This window comes from Taudactylus pleione, unplaced genomic scaffold (assembly GCF_031769625.1).
Source record: "Taudactylus pleione unplaced genomic scaffold, aTauple2 ptg000016l, whole genome shotgun sequence".
Taxonomy (NCBI): Eukaryota; Metazoa; Chordata; class Amphibia; order Anura; family Myobatrachidae; genus Taudactylus; species Taudactylus pleione.
In genome coordinates, this window is record NW_028284418.1 from 37,356,392 (window position 1) to 37,373,684 (window position 17,293).

Sequence of the window (17,293 nt, forward strand, 5' to 3'; positions counted from 1 at the left end):
TGTCACTCATTGTAGACAGTTCTTTCAGACACAATCAGATGTCATTTGTTTTTGCTGACTGATCTGCATCACCACCAGCAGTGGATCTCTTAGGAAAATGTAATTTTTTCCTGGCAGCTGCAGAAACTGAAGGAGGAGAAGATGCCGTGTCACGTGCCACTTGAGCTGACAATTTTTTTGACAACAGCTCTTTGCATCTTTTCAGATTTATGTCCGTTGGAAAGAAAGACACAAAGTATGACTTAAACCTAGGATCAAGTATGGTCACCAAAATATAGTGATCTGATTTCAGGAGATTGATGCCCCTTGGAACCTGGCAAAGCAAGTGAACGGCTTGATCTACCAGTCTGACATACCAAGCAGATTCACTAAGTTTCAGCTTCTCCTTCAGTTTCTCCAGCTGTTTTTGCAAAAGTCTGATTAGGGGAATGACCTGACTCAAGCTGGCAGTGTCTGAACTAACTTCACATGTGGCAAGTTCAACGGGTTTGAGAACCTTGCACAACACTTAAATTATTCTCCACTGTGCTTGACTGAGGTGCATTCCCACTCCTCTCCCTATGTCATAGGCCATAGTGTAGCCTTGGATGGCCTTTTGCTGCTCCTCCATCTGCTGAAGCATATAGAGGGTAGAATTTCACCTAGTTACTACCTCTTGCTTCAGCTGATGGCAGGGCAAATATAACAGTTCTTGCTGGTGTTGCAATCTTCAACACACAGTTGCTGAATGTCGAAAATGTCCAGAAATCTTACGGGCCACTGAGAGCATCTCCTGCATGCCCCTGTCATGTTTTAAAAAATGTTGCACCACCAAACTAATTGTGTGAGCAAAACATGGGATGTGTTAGAATTTTCCCACATGTAATGCTCGCACACTATTGCTGGCATTGTCAGAAATCACAAATCCTGAGGAGAGTCCAAGTGGGGTAAGCCATTTTGCAATGATTTCCTGAGTTTTTCAAAGAGGTTCTCAGTGGTATGCCTCTTAGTGAAACCGGTGATACACAGAGTAGCCTGCCTCTGAATGAGCTGGCATTTGTTAGATGCTGCTGTTTGCACACTGTTGAAAGCAATACACCTACCGAGTGGGCTGTCACAGTCATGTAATCTTTAGTTTGCCCTGTCCCACTGGTCCACATATCTGTGGTTGAGTGGACAGTGGGCACAACGGCATTTCTGAGGACATTAATAAAGTTTTTTTTAATGTCCTTGTACAGATTGGGAATTGCTATTCTAGAGAAGTGGAATCTAGAAGGGACATGGTAGTGGGGACACAAGACCTCCATTAACTGTCTAAAACCCACTGTATTAATGGCAGTTACTGGATGCACATCTAATACCAGCATAGCTGTTATGGCGTCAGTAATCCGCTGTACAACTGGGTGTTTGCTGTCATACTTGCTCGCAAATGAAAAGGATTGTTTGACAGGTCATTGTTTGTTTGAACTACTAAAAGTAGTCTTCTTCCTGGTCCCCTTCTGGGATGAAGATCCACTAACAGCAACAGCAGCAGCAGGCTTAGCACTCAAGGATCCTTCTGAGGAAGAATGGATAGGAGAGGAGTCAGTCCTTATTAAATTGGATGCAGGACTACTTCTGATCACGAATGAGGATGTTGATGATGATGCAGGTGTTGGTGGTGGAGATTGCAGGTGCTTGGATCCAGATAGCAGGGAGCAGCTAGGTGACACTGGACTGATTGTTGTTCAGTTTTTTGTCTCCAAAGTTTCAATACCCTTTCCAATTTGATGAATGCGCTGCAAGTGATGTAATAGGGAGGAGGCTCCAAGATGGTTAAGGTCCTTACCCCTGCTCACTGTTACATGGCAACGGTTACAAATGGCTTGGCAAAGGTTGTCCGGATTTGGGTGGAAATGATTCCACATATGAGATGTGGATTTTTTGGTCCTTTGCCCAGGCATGCCAACAATGGGATTTTTCCCACCCTGGGCAACAACTGTTGCCTGATTTACAGTTTTTGCACAAACATCCTCGGCATCAACATCCTCATCATCATAAACATCCTCATCATCCTTGTTGTTATCGCCAACTACATAAATATCTTCCTCATCCTCCTCGTGCAATTCCACAGAAGCATCCTCGATTTCTACGTCAGCATGTTGACTTGTGCTGCAGAGGGCACACAAATGGTGGAAGGAGGATTTTCTTCAAGTACAGTATTAGAAAGGTCAGGCTCACACATGGCAACCGCAGGCACACTTGGACTCTCCTCAGGGATCTGTGACTTTTCAGAGACAATTTAATTTTTTTTTGTACCTCTTCTACAAGCAGAGGATCTTAAATCATCACAACTTGAACCACCAGTCATATATAAAGGCCAAGGCCTTATCCTTTCCTTGCCACTTCATGTAGTGAATGGCATATTGCCAATTTTTTGTTTCTCTAAAGCTGACTTAGCTTTAGATTTTTTTTTCTTTAACATGGTAAAAGTTGATTTTTTTACATGACCTGACTTAAGCCCTTGTACATCGGCCTTCATAGATTACGTTGACGGCCTTGCATCGTCATCATGACTGCTGCAGGCAGCTACAAGACTGGTATGTGGATCCTGCTTTCCTGTCATGTGACTGTCCTCCATACTCACTGTGGTCTTACAGCAGTGTCACCAAGCAATTATAGCACAGCTAAGATGTGGCTAACACACACAACCAACCACACAAATTTTATTTATTTTTTTTCACACTGGGGGTGTGGCTAACACGCACACACAAAAATAATTGTTTTTATTTTCACACTGGTGGTGTGGCAAACACGCACACACAAATTTTTTTTTATTTTTTTCACACTGGGGGTGTGGCTAACACGCACACACAAAATGTTTTTTTTAATTTTCATATTGGTGGTGTGCTAACACACACACACAAAAAAATAGTTTTTATTTTTTCACACTGGGGGTGTGGCTAACACACACACAAAAAAAATGTTTTTATTATTTCACACCAGGACTGTGGCTAACACGCACACACAAAAAAAGATTTTATTTTTTCACACTGGGGGGAAGCACCCCTGAATGAGGCAGCAGCCCCTTGACACATGAAAAACAGGCAGCTCAACAGCCCTGCGCACCTACATTGCTGATAAGTGTGGCTAACACGCACACACAAAAAAATGTTTTTATTTTTTTCCCACTTGGGGTGAAGAAGAGCACCCCTGATGGACAGAGCACCCCCTGGACAACACAGCAGAACAGCCAGCCAGCCAGCCCCTATGGACAGCCCCTATGGACTACAGCCAGCCAGCCCCTATGGACAGAACAACAGCCAGCCAACCCCTATATGGATTATGGACAACAGCCAGCCTCTATAGATATCAGCCAGCCAGCCCCTATAGACAGGACAACCTCAAAACAGCCAGCCAGCCCCTATGGACTACAGCCAGCCCCTATATGGATTATGGGTAACAGCCAGCCCCTATGGACAACAGCCAGCCCCTATAGACAGGACAACCTCAAAACAGCCAGCCAGCCCCTATGGACTACAGCCAGCCAGCCCCTATATGGAACATATAAATTCCACCATCGTCAAATACACAGACATAAATAATAACATAGCACACAGATTAAACCAGAGATAGAAAATAGTATATAGAATCGGCACAGAAGATAATGTCCCTAAAATATTGAGAGACTATCATAGAGAGTATAGAGATACTATTACAAATGGAGACTCCTCACACAATATATTATAACTACCGTTCAGTAACTAAAATAAATATATTTATAAAAAACATAACAACCAAACGAAACAAAAACAAACAATAAATATATGGACAGAAAGAGAAATAAGAACAAATACACACCCAGTTTAGTGTATTACAAAAATAAATAAAAACATACATCTAGAGTATTCCAGTTGGTGCCAATCAGAGAACTGAGAAGATGCATATATCAACTCAAGCAATCTCGTCCATATGCAATCAAATTTAGTCTCAGCCTTGCGCGCAATATATAAATAACGTTCATGTTTCACAGTTAAGGTCACTAAAGAAACCCTTGCAGAAAAGCCTGGCCCAGTGGGAGCCAACCACTCCCGTGCCAAGCAGACTTTAGCAAGTGCACATAAGTTGATTGCAAACTGAATACTATATTAGTCCATCCATCATCCTCTCTGTCACCATGGCTACAAAATTTAGATGTAAGCACTGTAGAAGGAATACCAGTATGAATCAAGGCAGATATCACCTGAGTCCAGAAGGCTTGGATTACAGAGCATTCCCATAGAAAATGCCAGAATGTCCCTTGAGCAACTCCACATTTAGGACATAGATCAGATTGTCTACCACCAAAACACTCCAATCTAAAAGGGATTAAGTACATTTTATGCAAGATAAATAACTGAATTTGCTGAAATATTACAGAAGCGGTGGCTGTATGGGGATACTCCAAAGTTGCCTCCCATTCCTCACCACTAAAGGCACCCAACAGAGACTCCCAGCCAGCTCATAGATTAGGTAGGGTATCCCCGTAGTGAGAGGACAACAGCAAAGAGTATACACATGACATTACCTTTACAGACCCCAGAGTAGCCACAAATTATTTTACCGGGGAATGTGCATTAGAAAGAGGACCGTCCCAAAATTGGGCTGCAAGAGCATGTTTGAGTTGTAAAAACCTGTAAAAATAGGTAGCTGGGAGACCATATTCCTCTCTCAATTGAGTGAAAGATTTCAGTATACCATTGGAGTATAGCTGGCCCCTCACCATACTAACACCCTTGCTGACCCAGACCCACCGGACAGATGGTTTAGAGAGCTCAGTATTATAAATTGAATAGAATGCCATAGGGCAGTGGTGGCGAACCCTGACACTCCAGCTGCTGTGGGACTACATATCTCAGCATGCCCTATCACAGTTTTAGCATTCCCTAATAGCAAAACTCTGGCAGTGCATGCTGGGATATGTAGTCCCACAGCAGCTGGAGTGCCAGGTTTCGCCACCACTGCCATAGGGGGTTATCCGGGTCGATTTCAGTAAACTTTAATAAGTTATGTACCTCCTGCCATATCAACTGACTGGATAAGTAAAGGGGGACTACTATTGGAAACCCGACCCCCAACAACACCTGCAGAGGAGTATGGGCAGGGGTCGCCTGGGAAACAAATATAATAGACAGAGGATAAAGTGAGCTATTCTGAATCCATGACCGAACATGAGCGAACTGCGCTGCTGCATAGTAGTAATATCTAAAATGAGGAAGCGCCATGCAACCACTGACCTTGGACCAAGTAAGCACATCAAGCCATATACGGGGCCACTGTCTCACCCACACCAAAGATGAAATCATGTTGTTTAATTTCCAAAAGATAGACAAAGGATGTATATCAGAGACTGCAGTAGTATATGTAGAAATATGGGCTGCACCACCATTTTAATTAGGGGTAGCCACACCCCAGGGACCAATCCTTTTCCTAAAATAAGAGAACAGCGGCATTAAAGTTAAGGTTATATAGTCTGCCAACTGGTTAGATATCCAAACCTCCAAATATTTAAATTTAGAAATCCAGCAAAGGGGCAAAGCAACCTCTGGGGCATCGGGAGGAGCACCTCGTAGTGGTAATATAGATTACTTATCCCAATTGGTGGTAAGGTCTGAGAATCTACCATACTCCTCCATTACTCTAAGGACCACTGGCATAGCCAATTTATAATCTCTTACCAACAATAGTAAATCATCTGCATAAAGAGCAACCATGTCCACTCTATTCCCAAGTTGGAGCCCCATAATATTGGGTGGGCCCTAAGGATACAGACCAGTGGTTCAATTGCTATGGCAAACAAGGCAGGGACAGAGGGCAGCCCTGTCTGGTGCCCCGAAATAATGAAAAAGAGGGAGAAATGAACCCATTAACTGAAATTCTAGTGTTGGGTCTATCATACAGGAGCTGTGCCCATTTCAGGAAAACCGGTCTCACAACTATACAATGCATGACCTCAGATAAGTAGGGCCACTCTACTGAATCAAAAGCTTTAGCCGAATCTAAAGAAACAATAACAGAGGAGGATTCCCCTGTGGGAGGCCTGTAAATGGGTATATATGCACCTGATATTTATTGAGGTGGATTTACCCGGCCTGAAGCTAGTTTGATCCAGATGCACTATCAAGCTAATAACTTGATTTAGTCTCAAAGGCAAAATGTTTGCTCAAATTTTTGTATCTGTAAGGATCAGCAAGATTGGTCTATAAGTATCTGGGGGTAACTTTACTAAAGTAAGATTTTGTTTTCTGTTCGATTTTGCATTCGATTTCAGTTCAATGTTGGTTTGATTTTTTATGAAAGGATTTACTAAAGTCCAAATCGAATGGCAAATCGAACAGAAAGATGAATTTGAAATTAAATCGAATTTCTGAAAAACATCGATGTTTTCACATAGAGGACAATAAGATCCCTTCATTTACTAACATTCGATTTGTAAATTGAATGGAAAATGAACTCAAACTCGAACAAGAAATCCCCAAATGAATTGAAGAACTTCATGAATTCATTTTCAGCATGAGTAGTTAGTTTTGACACAGATACATGCATATATCAGTGACATGCCTGCATGCAGAGGAGTAGCGTGGAACCATGGTGCCCGGAGAAAGTGCATGTCATAGCGCCCACCTCTCGCTGTACTGAACTGTACTAGTGGGGTATGGCCAGCCTGCAGGGGAATACTGAAGTGAAGAGAAAAACAGCAAACAGGGCAGTATCATGCTGGCCATGGAGATACCATTGGGGGAATAGAATGTTTTGGTGATCTGACATTAAGCTTCTTTGGCACTGCTTTATTTATGTATAGCACCTAGGATCTGACTTTTATCTCATTTGTATTATTGATATCAGTCAGTAGAGAAGATTGTATTATATATTCTGATCATTTAACTTAAATTGACAGAGTACATGTGCTACAGTGAGATTCCACAGGGTGCACAGCTAATTACTGCTATTACTGCCCCGGGCAGCTATCACTGGAATGGGAACACCTATGGGAAGCTCCATTCTCAGCTATGCTCCTACTTCACAAATATACATTACACCTATAATGTGAGTACTACTAACCATGTCATGTACGGTCTACCACCATTATTATTATTCCAGGTCTCCTAATAATATTTAGAAAAATCCATAACTTATTTAGGATATAGAGCAAACTAATTGAGATAAAACTAACAGGCGGCCGTCATAGTATGTCGCACCCCATGAATTCCGGAACTCTGGATGGCGCCCTCTGTCCATTTTGGCGCCCGGAGCTCATGCTCCACTGGAACCACCCTCGCTACTTCCCTGCCTGCATGTATCTTAATGTAAAAAGCTTAGAAAGATTTACAGTTTTTTTAAACATGGGGTCCCCCCTAAAACAGAACCAGCCCCGGACTTTTCATAGCCAGTCCTGGTTGTCTAAGTACAGGAAAAAAATTGCGTGGGGTTCCACTGTACTTAGGACCTGATTCAGACCCGCTCGCGAGCGCTCGCAAGCGGGTCAATGGTGCCCTAATGCGCATGCGCACGACGGAGGGAGCTCCGTCGTGCGCATGTGCGAGACCCGGGGAGCGACGGGGAAGTCATCGCTTCAGGTCTCGCACCAAAGGGGGAGTGCTGTCGATGTTGAGTGACAGCACGCCCCCTTTGGTGGGCGCGCCAGGGGCGTGGCTGCCAGACGGAGGCGTTCCCATGGGAACGCCTACCGTCTGGGTCCGGCCCCACTGACATCACTAGTGATGTCAGTGGGAGTGATTTTGGCTCTGATAGAGCCAAAATCACTCCAGGGCATGCGGCAGCGAGACCCTGTGGTAGGGTCACCGAGACCCTACCGCAGGGTCTCGTCGCAAGCCCGATGGTCGTGATGGTCTTGACCATCGCGACCATCATCATGGACGCTCGCTATAGCTGTGGGTGGTAACCCACAGCTATGCGAGTGTCCAAGAGGCCGCTCCAAGTTGAGGTAGGAGGGCCCTGATTCAGAGCGAGCGCTCTGGTCAGAGTGTCCGGCTCTGAATCAGGCCCTTAGTACAACCAGCACTGTGCTCTGAGAACCAGTCCTGGTTCTGGAATTATAGGGGGAATAATTGCGTATGGTCCCCCTGTAATCTCCAGAACCAGCACTGGACCCTTTCTAGCGGGGATCTGATGCCACAGCCAGGGGAACCCTTTCACCGGGCCCAAGCCACAGCATCAGCCCTGACCGCTAGCCAGCCCAGCCAGGGATCCCTGTAGAGTTGGGGACCCCCTAATAAAGGGGTCCTCCTCTCCAGGGCACCCCTAGCCTAGGCTGATAGGCTGGGGCTATCTCCACCACACCTGGGCGGTGGGTGGCGGGTTGATAGTGTAGGTGTAGTGTAAAAAAAAGTGAAGTATAAACATTGTCTTTACAGTAGAACTGCAGGTCCCAGCAAGCCTCCCCCGCATGCTAGTACTTGGGGAACCACAAGTACCAGCATGCAGGGCATTAAGGGCCCATTGGTACCTGTAGTTCACCTGTAAATAAATGCTTAAATAAACACAAGATACACACACCGTGAAAATACAGTTTTAATACATACATACATACATACATACACACTCACATTCACACATACTCACCTACATTACCTGGACTTGTCCCCTTGTCCCTGTAGGCATCCATGGTCTTCTTAATTTAAATAACTAAAAAACCGAGCCACGCACTAAGTAACAACCAGGATGGTTGTTATTTCCAACTGAAGCGCTCAGACGCGGCTTCTTCCTTTGAAGGTCCATGTCTGAGCGTTCATTGGCTGAAAGAGGTCAGGCCCCGCCTCTCAGCCAATGAACGGCTCCCTCCATTGAAGTCAATGTAGAGACGCAGGGTTATTAAAGTTTACTCTGCGATTCCCACCATTGACTTCAATGGACGGATGCGTTCATTGGCTGAGAGAGGCATGGGCTGAGCTCTCTCAGCCAATGAATGCTCAGATACGGCTCTACAAGCTAGAGCTGCGTCTGACCGTTTCATTCGGGAGATAACAACCATCCTGGTTGTTATCAGTTACGTGGCTCGGTTTTATTCATGTTTTTATTTTAAGAAGACCATGGATGCCTACTGTGGAAAGAAGAGGACAGATCCACGCATAGGAGAAGGTGAGTATGTTTTTTTTACCACAGGTACCCTATGGATAGTCTACTGGACAAGTGGACCGATTCTACAGGGATACATAGGTGAGTATGAGTACATGTGTGTGTGCATGTGTGTGTACATATGTGAGTGTATGTATGTTTAATAAAATGATACTATGTACGGTGTGTGTCCTGTGTTTTTTTAATATTGCTTTTGCAGAGGAACTACAGGTACCAGCGGGCCCGTAATGAGCTGAATGCTGGTACTTGTGGTTCTCCAAGTACCAGCATGTGGGGGATGCTTGCTGGGACCTGCAGTTCCACAGCAAAAGACAATATTTAATACTATTTCAAATGCACTACACTTACACTATCAAACCTCCACCCACCACCCAGGGGTGGCGGGGATAGCCCCAAGCTATCAGTCTTGGCTAGGGGTGCCCTTGAGAGGGGGACCTTTTTATTGGGGGGTTCCCCAACTCCCCAGGCCCTGGCCTGGGCTGACTAGCGGTCAAGGCTGATGCTGCGGCTAGCCGGGCCGGTGATAGGGCTCCCTTGGCTGTGGCATCAGACCCCCGCTAGAAAGAGTTCAGTGCTGGTTCTGGTAATTACAGGGGTACCCTACGCAATTTTTCCCCCTGTAATTCCAGGACCAGCACTAGTTCTCAGAGTTCTTTTCAGTTGGGGATTTTCACTTTGTTTTGAAGTGGGATTTGCTGTTCAATTTGGACATATGCCAAATCGAACAGCAAATCCCTTCTTAACATGAAACAATATTAAATTCGATTAGAAAATCAAAAGCAAAATCCATTCTTAGCAAATTTGAGATTTACTGAGGAATTTTGCTGTTCAGTTCAATTCGATCTCAGGAGATTTCAGTGATTCATAAAAATTAATCACAAATTGAACGTTAGTAAATTTACCCCCTGGTGAGGTCTATAATAAATCTGCAACTGGCCGCTACTATGTACAGTATATGAAGATAAAAAAAAAACAGATATAAAATTAAATTTAAATCTACTTTCTGCTAGTTACATTTTTGTAACGCCATTGTAGCCAGATGTCCCTTTTCAGGTTTTAGAGCGTTGTCCCTTGAACTTGCCTACTCTTCCTGTGGTCTGGGAAAGTCACATTAGATTTGGGAGTCTCCGGGAAGTTCTGGGAGATAAGGTAAGGGTGGGTACGCACTAGAGCGACATCTGCACAATATTTTGTTTCCAGGTAAATTGGAACGGCATATTGTAAAGATCGCACAGAGGGCCTGATTCAGACCTGCTCGCGAGCGATAAGCGCTCGCAAGCGGGTCGATGGTGCCCTAGTGCGCATGCGCACGACGGAGGGAGCTCCGTTGTGCGCATGCGCGAGACCCGGGGAGCGACGGAGAAGCCGTCGCTCCAGGTCTCGCACCAAAGGGGGCGTGCTGTCGACGTTGAGTGACAGCACCCCCCCTTTGGTGGGCGTACCGGGGGCGTGGCTGCCAGACAGAGGCGTTCCCATGGGAACGCCTACCTTCTGGGTCCGGCCCCACTGACATCACTAGTGATGTCAGTGGGAGTGATTTTGGCTCTGATAGAGCCAAAATGACTCCAGGGCTTGCGGCAGCGAGACCCTACCGCAGGGTCTCATCACAAGCCCGATGGTCGCGATGGTCTTGACCATCGCGACCATCATCATGGACGCTCGCTATAGCTGTGGGTGGTAACCCACAGCTATGCGAGCGTCCAAGAGGCCGCTCCAAGTTTAGGTAGGAGGGCCCTGATTCAGAGCGAGCGCTCTGGTCAGAGCGTCCGGCTCTGAATCAGGCCCAGTGTGTGCAACCGATTGCACATTCCCACGGGTCTTATACGTCATCTTATGATCTGCCGTGCTGCCCAGCAGATCAGAAGACATCGTGTACGAGGTGGTGCAGTTTAATGAAGGATAGAACAGGATATCATTCCCTCGTTCATTAAATTACACAGTATGTACGGGCAATCACGGATGGTCCGGGGCGAATTCCCTTCATCCCGATTGCCCGTCATTCTAATGTGTACCCACCCTTTAGTATGCCTTACAAATGTCTCTGTTTTTCAGTACTGACCAACTGTACAATAACATTCCCCATTTTCTGCTTCTTAGATATAATTCTTACCACCCATTCTTATATGTGGTGCTTTAAAATATGACATTTATTGAAGAGGAATATTTAAATTGCAAACAAATATGTTACCATGAAACCGAGGAGACATTATGGGGATTGCAGTGCTCCAAAGCCCACTGAGACAGTATCACACATGTCCAGTGTAAATACACCAGCTCGGCAGCAAAGTGTCCTTGGAAACTATTTAAAATGCTGGCATGTAACATTGCAAAGCAAATAATTAGGTAATTGTGTGACCCAGACAGTTCCCCTCTGGTCAGTCTGAGACACTGCTGCAATGACTAATCCGTATGGTTTCATCACAAATAATGTGTTGGCTTTATTATTGTAATTTGGGATAAAATCAAAATCTGAAAAGATCAATCACAAATGTCCATGCTTACAGCATCCTGATAATACACAGTCCTCCTACCAGCGCACGTTGTTCTCTAGAGTCGTGTATAGAGGAGAGAATGACACAGGGCATGATTCAGAGATGTTCGGTAAATGCTCAGCAGCTGCGTCTTTGGACACAGCTGTTGTGCGAAAATATGTAAAAGCAGCAGGAGGTGTCTGTAGTTGAAAGAGACCCACGGCATGCTTTTGTGATCTGCTGCTGCGTCCGAAGATGCAGCATTGGGTCATCTACGTGAACATCGATCATTTGAGTACCCTCGGTAGGAAGACACACTCACTGGCCTTGGCATGCTAAGAAAACGGGGCTGACATGCCACCATTTTTTGGGACTCCGGTCATAGCAGATGACATGGGTACGTTATGCCAGCGCTCGGGATCCCGGCAGTCAGATTCCCGACGCCGGCATCTCGACTACTAAGTAAGTAACCGTAACCTAATTCCTAACCCTAACCCTCCCTCCCCGGGGCATAAACCTAACCTCCCCCTCCCCGCACCCTAAACCTAACCCTCTCCCCTTAGTGCCTAACCCTAACCCTCCACGAGTGCCTAACCCTGACCCCTAACCCTCCCCCTAACTCCGCTACTTACCATTGAGATCCCTGTGGTCGGGATGACGGTGCCGGTATTCTTATAAGTGTCGGGATTCTGGGGTCGACATTCTGAATGGCGGGATCCCAGCTGTCGGGATTCTGAACATATTCCATTGCAGATTTCTGTCTGCAGTGACCGTCATCGCAGACAGAGATCTGCATATACCCGGTACAGATCCTGTGCATGCGCAGATCACCAAACATCAGAGATGTATGTAAACCATCGACTTTGCATAGATCTCTGAATTAGGGGCCTGATTCAACATGGATCACTATTGCGATTACGCACACAGATGGCTGATTGTTGCGTACTGCACATGTGTATGCATTGCAGTGCGTGTGCACAAAGGAATCACTGCGAGCAATTGGGGGTGATGGGGGGTCATCGAAATGTAGGTGTGTCAGTGCGTTTGAACGTCATTACAAGGGCGTGCATAAATTAGCCACTGCGAAGTCATACACAGCTGGAGCTCCCACTGCGTGCAACGATGTTAGCAGTTTCTGAGTAAGGTTAGCCCTGTTGTAATTGTACGTGAGGCTCTGATGTTGCTTGTTGGTGCCGATGTTTTCACAGACTTGCAAAGTATTGCGGATGTGAGTCAGGGGAAGTGGGCGTCTTTATGTTAGGCTGCGACGGCATTGTGATTGCAAACATTAGCCTATTTTCTGCGTGCGTAATCACAGCTGCGATCTCAATAGCGATCCGTAGTGAATCAGGCCCTAGGTCCACACTTATAATAAAGGGGAACTTATATACAGCTACAGTGCACAGTATATTTCATGTGTTTATAAACAATTAACAGTTAATAGTTTTTAAACGAACATTGTTTTCTGTACACATCTCTCTTTTGTTTTCAGAATTTGCTTAGAGGATCTAATACTGTTTTAAATCAAACTAATAAGGTTTGAGCTTTTTAACCTATTCATCAAATCTACTGTGCATGGCAATTGTATACGAGCTTCCCTTTCTTCTAAGTGTATTTTATACATATTATGTAGCACATGCTCTGGTACTACCTCTATCCTCAGAGCAAACAGCTGATCTCTAGGGCGATCTCTAGGACCGAGAGGAGCTCAGTGAGAGTACCAACCTCTGACATGCGCTACTGCACGTGTGCGGCAACTATGTGCATCTCTCTCCCTGGTATACAGTACATGCCGACTAGATGTGATTCCGAGGGCCAAATGTAATAGGATGAGAGATTACAAAATGTAAGAGTTTAGCAGTAATCTCTCACATTGGTCGAGTTGTATCTTCAAAATGGGAAAACATGTGAATGAGAGTTTAAATCGTGAGAGTTTTTTGAGTCTAAAAACATGTGAGTTTGCATATGTGGCTATATTGCTAACATCCACCGGTGCCAGGGGCGTTTCTATAATGGGTGCAGGGTGTGCGGAGAACACGGACCCCTGGGTCCAGGGGGACCCCGCACCGCACACCCTGCACCCATAATATTACTTACCTCTCCGGAGTCCCACATCAGCGTGGGGGTTCGGTGCTGTAAAACGACTGGAAAATGGCTGCGGCGGACATTTTCCCATCGTTTGCGCATGCGCAGTACAGGGAAAATGGCCGCCGTGGCCATTTTCCTGATGACCTGTGCATTCATTATAGACTCTGGGCACACTCTAGTGCCCAGAGTCTATAACTCCGGCGCTGGCCGCGCACAGCTCAGTGTGCTGCCGGGCGGTGAGGAGGGGGCCCGTGTCGGAGACTGCACACAGGCCCCCTCCTCTCTAGAAACACCCCTGACCAGTGCTTTAAGTACTCAGATGCCCTGCGCACTACAATATAGACGATACAATAAAGCTCCAGGCTGCTCCTATATATCTGTTATAACCCTGTGTTTTATGCTACTTATTGTTCTACCAAGGGGCGCTGAGAGCCATGCTGGGCCCAGGGGAGGGGCTGTGACCTATTCAGATGTGCTGGGCTTCTGTGAGATAAGAAGGAGGGGGGCAGCGCCAGACCCGGGTTTGCTGGGGCAGCAAGCCCGGGCCCGGGTAATTAGTACCCGCTCCTCCCCCTCTCTCAGCACCCCTGGTTCTACCTGCAGGGGCGTATCGAGGGTGAAGCCGGTGGTCCTCTTGCTCCAGGCATCTGCTCTGGCCAGATAGCCACAGTACCCCACCAGCGCTGCTTCTGTGTGTAGTGTACTGGCGGCCAACAGCTGATGGGCATTAGAACTCAGAGTGACCTATGACATATGCCTTCTGCGCATACGTGGTTCACCGCTTCATCTTCCTCCATGATACACCGCTAAAAGGAAGAGGACCATGCAGGCTGAAAAGAAGAAGACAAATTGTAGGGGGTCCGGGAAGGGATTGGCTCTTGCGGTGACACCAGAGGATGTAGTGACAGGGCAGGAGGCTGAAGAGACAGGGGGGTGAAGGCTGTAGTGACAGGGAGCTGAAGGCTGGAGTGACAGGGAGAAGGAGGCTGGAGTGACAGGGAGAAGGAGGCTGGAGTGACAGGGGGCTGAAGGCTGGAGTGACAGGGGGCTGAAGGCTGGAGTGACAGGGAGAAGGAGGCTGGAGTGACACGGGGCAGGAAATTGTGTCTGTAACTGGCTTACGCAGCATTGGGCTTGATATTTAAATTGACAGATAATTCACCAGTGTGTCCAATGGTAAATATCTTGTGAAAGGAAAACATTAAGAAATGACCTTATTTCACCCCGTATATAGTATTGTGTATATAGATCATTACAAGATGTGCATATTATTTCTAATCACATTTTGTCCATGTTAATCCCCAGTGTTCTACTGTTGGCCAGCGCCAATTTTACCATTGGCCAAGCCTTTGGACGGAGGTGAAGCCATGACACCCAGAGCACGGGCATTCTATGGCACCCTGTGGTGCCTTAAAATAATAATTAAAAAAAAAAAATGCAACCCAGATGGCACCCCTGGCTGTGAGCAGGCGCCTGCAGCACGAGCTCTACCCTTGCTATGCCCTTGCTTTGGGTTGTTGACAGTTTACACTTTACAAATAGATTTTAAGCACTACTAATCATAACCTACTATTACACTTGTTGGAGGTATAATCTGTATTACAGAGGGGCTCTCACTCGTGTTTGCTGCAGTCGCGCTAAACAGCCCCTCTATCAGCGCTCTTGGTCCCCTTTAGACTCTGCTAGCGATGGACGTCTTTTTTCCATTGTTTTGCTGAAAATGCCTCTGAGTCGTAATGCAATGCAACTGGGACACACCAGGAGACTGCACTGATTGATTTGATATGCAACACTTATATATCTATGTGCGACTGAGTCTCTCAATCAGCATGCCAAACCTTTTACACTCTAAGCCCCACTCACAGCTCTAGCCTGAGTGACAAGCGTCAAACCCATGTTTTCCTCTTCCTTAATTTGCCAAGAGCCCACTGGTGGGTTTTACCTAGCAGAACTGTAGCCCCCCCCAAGTAAAATTCACCACTCCCAGTGAAGTAACCAGGTTCTCTGTACACTGGGTGTCTTTCCTGGTAGTGGCTTCACATGGAGGAAGTGTTTTCTTCCAGTCCATACTGTGATTAGCAGAGAGTGCCTCCAATAGGAAGCCATTCTCTGCCTTTCCGTCAGCCTTACCGGACTTCTAGGGGCGGCAACCAATGCAGTCCCTAGAATCCGGTGTTTGTGCGCCGGTCGCGGCCTCTGGCAGATCCATTGCGCATGTGCAATGCTCCTGGCAGGCGCTGCAAGTGCAACAGTTTGGACCACGCTGGGCTCAGGCCGACTGGACTGCAGACAGCTCACCTCAAAGCATGTGCTAAGAGCCGACACAACAGCCTCAACGTGGAGTCTGCTACAGTAGCTGTCAGAGGGTCTCTGTTAGACAGATGTGGTCGTCATTTTACTGTTAATTTAATTGAACTGTAACCTTTCACATTTGCTTTCTTTTATCCAGAACAGGAGACTAATTATATTAGACAAGGTTTTATATGATCTCCTGATGCAGGCTTTGGAAAAACGTAAGGTGCTGTGCCTATTAGTTCTTTGCCTGTGTGCTGTCATTTTTGTGCCCTCTCTGGTCCTTATGAAAAGATTATGAAGCCTCAATGATAATGATAGGTGGTCTCTAGGAGGCAGTAAATAGATTCTGGGGCCAGGGGGGAGGGGGGGGGGGGGCAGAACAATGGAAGTGTAGTAAAGGGTGATCTTGGAAAGCAGCCTTAGTAGCACCATACTAGAAATTTATATTTCACTGCCAATTCTTGACTACACATACAGTCATCCATTCATTCTACACATCTTTCCATATATACGCCTCATTTTTATCATCACCTGTCTTCAGCTTCCAGGCCTGCGGGTTTCATACATTTTCCTATGTAAGGTGAGCTTTATCCTTTTATCCTCCCCACCACTGTATTACTTTCCATTACCATCTGTATTATAATTGAACCTACCTTGCTAAGTCTCACAGTCAATTCATTATTTGAGAGCATTCAGTAATAAAACAAAGATAGAAGTAAGCAAAATATATTTTAAATTATATTTAGTAAGTTTTATATACAAGTTAAATGCAAAACTTTTTACTCTGCATTATATATAGGGATGTGCGCCGAACCATTATTTCTGGATTTGGATTTGGCTCTGATTCGTCGTCCGGCTTTGGATTTGGATTTGCCAAACCTGCCGTGACTGGTTTTGGAATTGGTCTTAGATTTGGGTTCACATAATTTGGTCTTTTTTTGTTCCTAGAGTATTATTAACCTCAATAACATTAATTTCCAGTCATTTACAGTCAATTTAGACCACTTCACAGCTCACAATATTGTTTTCACCATTATTGGCCAAAGGCTGCAGTGAGCTGGCTGGTTATTAAGCAACAGAGCAGCGGCACAGACACCGCAGTTTAAAGCACATCTATGAAACATTGGCACTCACTGCGGAGCCACAGTACTTGTGTGTTATGGACACATAGAGGGCTAAGGGCATACTTGCCTACTTTTAAAAAAGCATTTCAGGGAGATTGTGAAAGCAGCACCTATGAGCGCGTGTTACAGTTGGCGTGTACTGACAAAACTGAGAGGCGTGTCCTAAACCTGACTTACATCCAAATGTAAACCAGCCCAAAAGCAGTTAGTAAGATCTGTTTG